The sequence below is a fragment of the Theobroma cacao genome, chromosome 5 (genome assembly GCF_053813885.1).
Source record: "Theobroma cacao isolate CCN51 chromosome 5, ASM5381388v1, whole genome shotgun sequence".
Taxonomy (NCBI): Eukaryota; Viridiplantae; Streptophyta; class Magnoliopsida; order Malvales; family Malvaceae; genus Theobroma; species Theobroma cacao.
This window is the reverse complement of record NC_142643.1, coordinates 44,986,729-44,995,377: the sequence shown is the minus strand read 5'-3', so window position 1 is coordinate 44,995,377 and position 8,649 is coordinate 44,986,729.

Genomic DNA, 8,649 nt, shown 5'->3' with positions numbered 1-8,649 from the left:
TAAAGTGACTAACTAGAAATTTCTTTCTTGTTGCATCTTCTGTCATATACCTGACTTCCAATTTGTCCCACAATTCTTTTGCAGTAGCCTCGTTCTAGTATGTGTCAAATAAGCCATCAACCAAACCATTCAAGCTGTGACCTTTGCACATATAATCGACATTGTCCCATTTTTGCCTCTCTCTCGTTGTAGCACCAAACTCATTTTCTCCTTCTTTTAGTCTAGGTGTAGTCAAAACATAGACAACTTTCAAGGTTGATAGTAGGAAATGCATCTTTTTTTGCCATCTTAGAAAGTTGCCACCATCAAATCGGTCCAATTTTATAAAGTCAGAAGCCAATTCACTTAGTGTTCCACTTGCAGTAGTTATTATTGGAATGGAATAAAACCTTAAGATTGTTAGAACACTTAACTGAAAAACTTAGAAATTGGCTTCAAGACGTGTATCAATGCCACTATCCTTAAGGTTTTATTCGCCCTTAGTTGTAGTGTGCAAAAGAGTTATCAGCATATAAACCTCGAAGATACAATGAAGCCTAGTGATTGATGGCGTTTTGCACTGACGAAATCAATCCGCTGAGCACTCACTGGAATATAACAAGATTATCAAACTTCTATAATATTTTTCTGCAGGAAAATAGTATAGAAGAAAACTTGAGAAATTTTGAGAAAAGAAGGAAAGTTTTTTGTTTTATGATGTATGTTTTGTTAGATAAAGAGGGTCTTCTTTTATAGGCTTAGATGCCTGTTCCCAATAGACACTGTTTGTGTCTATTTAAAAGAGTTGCTCTTGTTGGTCTTTTCCAACAGATGTGACTCTTTTCCTTATTCTTCTTTTTATTTCTAACAGACATATCCCTTCTTTTAATTTTTAATTTCCAATAGTTACAATTTTTCCTTCTATTTTGATATGAAATCATATATTTTATTTGAAAATGTCAAACACTTTTTTTCTTTGTTTTCCCCTTAATAAAAGAATCCTCAAGAAGACAACTTTAAGTTATCAAACTCTTTAGCTAGGATTGGTGCTACGACTTGAATTATAGGGGTATTCTTAATACTTTTAATCAGTTCACTGAAAGGATGACTGGTTTTGCAGGATGTTGCAAAACCTTCACAATTGTTACCGAAAAGGTCATAGCCATCGAAATTATTGTTTTCATGGAACTTCTTGGCAATCTCCACAACATTTTCAAGCAAAAAAAAAGTGACAGTGCTGCCGGTGCCAGGTAATTTCACCAGTTTGTCAAACTTGTGTTCTTCATACTAGTAAAGATGAACCGACTTACTTGAAAAAGACGATGTGATAGGAAGCAATCAACGTAGGTTTTGATGACTCCAAGGTGCACATTTTTCTGATATCCACATCTTTCATAAGGAGGTGTTTGCTTGGAGGCTCCCTTGTTACTTTTAGTTTGGATGAAATGAATGACACGATCTTGACCTACATATATTCCTACATGCATTGGAACAAGCATCCGGTGAATTTGATAGGTTTAGAAAGAACCTTTATGGTGTAACTTTTCTCATATAATACTTGAACCACAAAGAGAATGTACAATTAATAAAATCAAAAAGAAAGAAAATCGACCATGATGGCTGTAAAGACGAATGAACCTATAGGCTTATATATGATCTCCTAGTTTGAGTTTAGAGCGTCTATTCTATGAGTAAATAGTCACTCAATCCTCTCTATTTCTGACAAATTGTCGTCTCTCTGCTTGATTTATGTAAGACCTCTGAAATCTAACCTATAACTTCTAAGATGGAAGATTCATTTTAGTGGAAAACATTATATAGGAGCAGCAACTACAAACTTGGCCAAACAAGCAAAAGAAATCACATGGAAAATATTGCATGCATCCTTTATAGATGACTTGGTTATATCCTTTGTCACATGTCTATTGCATTTATAACTTCTAAGATGGAAGATTCATTTGAGTGGAAAACATTATATGAGAGCAGCAACTATAGACTTTGTTGACTTTTATAGAAATCTATATCTTTTGCTTATGCAATATGAATATGCTCAAATTTAATGCAAATTGCAATCAAAGATTTCGTGTAAGTGTACACTGTTGCTACAAGTAGTAAGTGATGAGTGAGTTGTCGATCCTCAAGGAGTTGATCTAATATTTGATGTTAACTACCAAAATTAACACAAACTAATCTTATCCAAGCAATAAATTTTGACTATGATTAAAAAAATGTAATCTAATTAACTAAGTCTACTCTAAGTGATGTAATTGATAAATTGAAATAAAATCAATGGTCTAATGTTCTAGGATTGTGGTGTCTTCTAATACTTCATTTGGACTTGGGCTTGGTTAGTTACTTAATCTCAATGGAATTTGATGTTAGTTTAGGATCTTAAGTTATGTGTAATCCTCCATCGAGGTATTACACACTTGCTTAATCTATTTGCATCCCTATATGTCTATAGGAGACAAATAATTTAAGCTCTTTAAGCTAAAGAATTCCAAATTAACTAAGTGTGGCAATTAGTTGTATTTCTACCCTAATTGCACATCAAAGCACTAAAATTCATTTTTAAGTGTTTTGAACACACCTTACTCAAGTCTAGGTCTAATTTAGATTACTTTTTCAAGTGTCATCTAAATACTTAAGCACATTTAATCAGTGATCAACCAATTATATGGACAATCAATTCAAACTTTGAGTAAACATCAAGATTTGCATTAAGACTAAGCAACCAACCAAACAATATCCAAACTACATAATAGAATTAACCATAATCCTAGATTAATGAGTTTAGCTCAACATTTTACAAAGAAGAGAACACAATATAGCAAACAAGAGCATTGTTTTACAAAATGAGATAGAGAGAGAAAGATTCAAATCTAGAGAGAGAGAGATGTTTTGTTGTAGCTTTACAAGCTCCAGCCCTTGAATCTTCTTTTTTTTCCCGTTTTTGCTTCATCTTCTTCTTGCCCAAAGTGTCTCCCCCAGATCTACCTCTTTTTTTGTGCAAAAATTCTATTTATAGTCCCCTCTTTATTCAGCCTTGACCTAGGATCTCGAGCCCAGAATATTCCTCTTTTCTAACATGTTCTTGCTGCAGCGAGTTTAGAATCTCACTGCAGCGAACTAAAAGCTGACTTGGCATTGCACTGTTCTTCATTTTCGCTGCAGTGAGATTGGATTCTCGCTGCAGCGAAGATCTTTCTACCTCATTGTGCCCTGTTCTCACTGTAGCGAGAAACTCTCTGCCTGGACATCTTTGCTGCTGCACTTTGAGCTTTCTGCTACTATGTTCTCCTCCTTCAAGCTGCCTCGCGTAGAGTTGTTATGATTCTCACTTTCAGCTTCTTTTTCGGCTCCAAGATTTCTTCAACATCAAGAGGTCTAATAGTCAAAAGTTGATTTAAGAGATTTTTGAAAAGAAATGAAGCTAAAATTTATCTAAAGGACACTAGACATCCTAGGAGTTAACTTATCCTGAAAAACATGAAAATTTGCTAAGGACTATGCTAAAAATTAAAAAAATAAGTACAGTTCATACTCCAAAAAGTACCATATGATAACTCTATATAATAGAGTTATTAGACTTGGCCAAACAAGCAAAAGAAATAGTGTGGAAAATATTGCATGCATCCTCTATGGATGACTTGGTTATATCCTTTGTCACATGTCTATTGCATCCGTGTCAGTGACTTGGTTAATCAAATATATTAATTCTGTGATAATGATAATGAACCAATCCCATCCTGATTAGTCAATATAAGATATATAATACTAATTAATATTGATATTGATACACGAGTATATTATTTAGGTTATTTGTGCATCAAGTTAGATTAGATTTAATTATTTTTTACTTGCACTCAAAAAAAGTTTAGATTGGATTATTTCCTTATTTATTTTTATTTAGAAATTGTAATAATCCCACATAGGAAAAGTAAGAAACTCTCTTCCTTAGGAATAGTTATATAAAGCCCTCTTAGATTAATTGTTAAACATAATAGAAGTTAAGAATTAACAAAGAATATTTTCTTTAATAAGTAGGAGTGCTTATTTTCTCTAGGCTATTTTCTAAAGACTAAGAGATTTTAGTATCTTTAGTTTGACCAACCAAAGTGAGATTTTGGCCATTATTCACCTTAGTAAGGTTTTCTAACCTCGCAAAGATTGGTGTTCATTGTAGAAGGGTTTCTAACCTTATCACAATTGGTGTTTTCACAATACCTCGACTTCAGTTTGGTATCAGAGCGGGAATATTATTGTTCGCTGTGTAGTTCGGGTTTGCTATAAGGGTTTCGACTCTTTTTGTTTGGGTAATTTTGTTTGTTTATTGTTTTATAGTTCTGTCATCATTTTTTTCTGCATCACCACATTGTCATCACCACTTTATCACTACGACAATTGCCATTCCTTGTTTAACCAACAAAATGCAGTCAGACACCAAAATCATCATATAATTAATCATGAGATTGTGTTGAGGAATTACGTTGTCAAATTCAAGAATTATAAGAGCAACTCATAAGACGTAATGCTGCTCAAATCAACAACAATAATCCCAGTGATGAAGATGGACCTGTAAATCACGTAATAAGAGTTGGATTGGAGGATCGGTTACTACACTCCCTTGATTTAAATGGTGGAGAAGTCAAAATTGACGTACTCGATTCTCATTGGAAGTTACATGTGGAGGTTATTTGGATTGGAAAGAATTAGAACTAGTTTATGAGGTATATGATAAGGAGATAGAGGAAATTGATGTTCATTATGCATAAAATAAGTCCTTGATGGTACAAAGACAAGTTAAGGAATTGTTACAGAAAGGTCTAGTACGTGAAAAGTAAAAGTCTTTGTGTTTGCCCAACTTTGTTAAAGAAAGATGGTTCATTAAGGATATTTGTGGATAGTTGTAGCATAAATAGATTACAATCAAGTATCATTTTCCTATTCCTCAATTGGATGAGATGCTTGATCAATTAGTTGGTTCTAGTGCATTTTCAAAGATCAATTTGAAGAATGGATATCATTAAATCCGAATGTGACTTGGAAATGAATGGAAAACTGCATCTAAAACTTGTGATGGGTAATATGAATGGACAGTTATGCCATTTGGCCTTTTTAATGCACCCAACACCTTTATGCTCCTAATGAACCTAGTATTCCACCTTTTTATTAGGAAGTTTGTTGTGGTTTATTTTAATGATATTTTGGTATATAATAAAAGTCAAAAGGAGTATTTGGAACATTTATGGTAGATCTTTGAAATACTTCGAGAGCAAAAGCTTTTTGCTAAGTTGAAGAAGTGCGAATTTATGACAAATAAAGTTATCTTTTCAGGATATGTTGTGTCAAGCCAAGGAATTGAAGTGGACCAAAGCAAAGTTGATGCTATTATCAATTGGCCAGTTTCGAAGTCACTTTATGACGTTCGAAGCTTTCGTGGATTGACCTCTTTTTACCGACATTTCATCAAAAATTTTGATTCTATTGCTGCCCCACTTATTAAATGCCTCAAGCGACATAGTTTTATATGGAGTATCAAGGCACAACATAGCTTTGAGGAATTGAAATAAAGGATTACTAAGGCTCCCTTGCTTACACTTTCGAATTTTGATTTGGTGTTTGAAGTTAATTGTGATGCCTCCAATGTAGGTATCGATGCTGTTCTATCTCAAGAAGGACGACCAATTGTCTTTTTTAGTGAGAAACTCAATGATGCAAAGTTGAAATACTCAACGTATGATAAAGAGTTTTATGTCGTTATTCGAGCCCTGGACCATTAGAGCCACTATTTGTTGCCGAAGGAATTCATTTTATTTTCTGACCACAAAGCCCTCAAACATCTCAACTCACAACACAAGCTTAATCACCGACATGTAGCTTGGAGTAAGTTTCTTCAAGCCTTTCCAATTCTCCTCAAGCACAAGCCAGGTGTGCAAAACAAGGTAGCTGATGCTTTAAGCCGTCACCTTACTCTTATCTCTACCTTACAATTTAAGGTTGTCAGTTTTGAAATTGTGAAAGAATTGTATGAGAAAAATCTTGAATTTAGAGAGATATGAAAATCCAATTCTCAACATCCTTATCGACAATTTCACCAACAACGAGGATATCTTTTCAAAGATAACCAACTGTGCATTCCTTAATGTTCTCTATGCCAATCCATTATTTAGGAAGCTCATAATGGAGGATTAGCTGGATACTTTGGGAGAGACAAAACATCGGCTCTTATGAAAGAAAAATTTATTGGCCTATGGTGGAACAAGATGTCTTTCGACATATTCAAAAGTGTTGTATTCACCACATTGCCAAGCTTGGAAATCAAAACACTAGTACGTATAAACCATTATCCATTCCTGAAGTTCTTTGGGTAGATGTGAATATGGATTTTGTTTTGGGTTTGTCAATGACCCAAAGAGAAAAAGACTCTGTAATGGTGGTCATCGACAAATTTTCTAAAATGGCTTATTTTGTGCCATGCCATAAAACAGATGATGCTTCTCACATAGCTGATTTGTATTTCAAAGAAATTGTACATCTCCATGGAATTCCAAAAACCATAACTTCAGACCGAGATGTGAAGTTCATGAGTCATTTCTAGAGAACTCTTTGGAGAAAAATGGGGTCTCACTTGTAATTTAGTTAAGCAACTCACCCGCAAATGGATGGTCAAACAGAAAGGGACAACAAAAGTTTATGAAACTTATTAAGAAGCTTTGTGAGTAAACACATTTGCTAATGGGATCTTGTGTTAGCGCAAGTAGAATTTTCTTACAATAATTCTGTGACCCAAACCACTAGAAGATGTTCATTCAAAGTAGTGTATGGAAAGCGCCCTCTTAGTCCCGTAGACCTTTCTGTGTTACCAATTACTTGTGAATTTAGTGTTGATGCTGAAGAATGTGCTAAGCAAATAAAGAAGCTTCATGAAGAAGTTTTAGAGAAGATTTTTTGTCAAACTGTCAAATTTCAAAAGTAAGCCAACAAGCACAAAAAGCCAGCTAGTTTTAAAGAATGAGACTTAGTGTGGATTCACTTAAGAAAAGAACGTTTTCTTAAATCTCGTACAAAATTATCTCCTTAAGCTGATGGACCATTTCGAGTCTTGAAACGTATCAATGAGAATACTGACAAGATCAAACTTCTTGGAGATTATGAAGTTTTTTTTACCTTTAATGTAGTTGATCTCTCTCCTTACTATGGGGAAAATGAAGAAGACATGGATCTTGAAGGCGATTTTTCTCCAATCTAGGGAGAATGATACAGGTATATATTACTTAGGTTACTTGCGCATTAAGTTAGCTTAGACTATGTTATCTTTTACTTTACTTATACTCAAAAGAAGTTTAGGTTAGGTTATTTCCTTATTTATTTAGTTACTTAGGAATTGTAATAATCTCATGTGGAAAAGTTAGAAAACTCTCTCCTTAGGAATAGTTATATAAAGCCCTATTGGCTTTATCGTTAGATATATTCAAGTTAAAAATTAATAAAAAATATTTTCTTTAGTAAACAGGAGTGCTTGTTTTCTCTAAGCTCTTTTAAGAAGAGTAAGAGATTTTAGTATATTTGATTTGGCCAATCAAAGTGGGATTTTGACCATTATTCACCTTAGTGGGGTTTCCAACTTTGCCAAGATTGGTGCTTACCTTAGTGGGGTTTCTAACCTCGCCACGATTAGTGTCTTCACAACTCCCTAACTTCAAAATTTGAATCTAGTGATGATCGATCTACATTAAACCATTTCAGTCTAATGAATAGTAATAATTAAAGCAAGTGATCAGCTAGAAGAAAACTCTTTGAATGATATGTTCTTTGAAGCATGGCACAAGACAGAACAACTCAAAGGCAGGCTGGTAGCTATGTGGCCCAGACTTCGTGGCACTAAGCAACATATGAAGCAATTGTAGCAAAAAGTATTCGGTAATATGAGCAATAAAATCAGTATGTTGGAAGCTAATATTCATAAAATCGAAATCGACATACAGTAGGGTTCTACTGATGATGAGGTGAGAAAAAAATTTAACTAGGCAAAAAAGTGAGCTATGGAAACTTTAATGAATGGAGGAGAGGGCTTGGCACTAGAAATCTAGAGTCAAATGGTATTTGGAAGGTGATCGTAATACACGTTACTTTCACAATGTAGCATCTGCCAGGTGTAGGATTAATTTTATGGGCAATCTCTTACTCATTAACAAAAAGATTACAAACCCGATCGAAATTAGAGAAGCAGCTACCAATCATTTTAAAGAATTGTACAAGTGAAGAATAGTGGTTAAACTGAGGAAGCTCAATTGCCGCATGCCCAAGCTTTCGGAGCAATCTGCTCCCTTCCTTGATTCCCCCTTCCTAGAACAGGAAATTTAAGACAACATTGACAACTGTGAAGGTAACAAGGTCCCAGGCCCAGATGGCTTTAATTTGTGTTTTATCAAAAAATAGTGAAGGGTCATTGAAGATAATGTGGTGGATTTTGTGGTTGACTTTCAAAACTCAAGGCTTAAAGAGAAAGGGATTAACGCTTCTTTTATAACTTTGGTTCCTAAGAAAGATAACCTGGACTCCTTTAATGACTATTGACCTATTGGCTTACTTGGCAACATCTATAAGATTATCTCCAAAGCTTTTCCCTTGTAGTTAAGAAAAGTTATTGACGAAAGGGTGGGCACT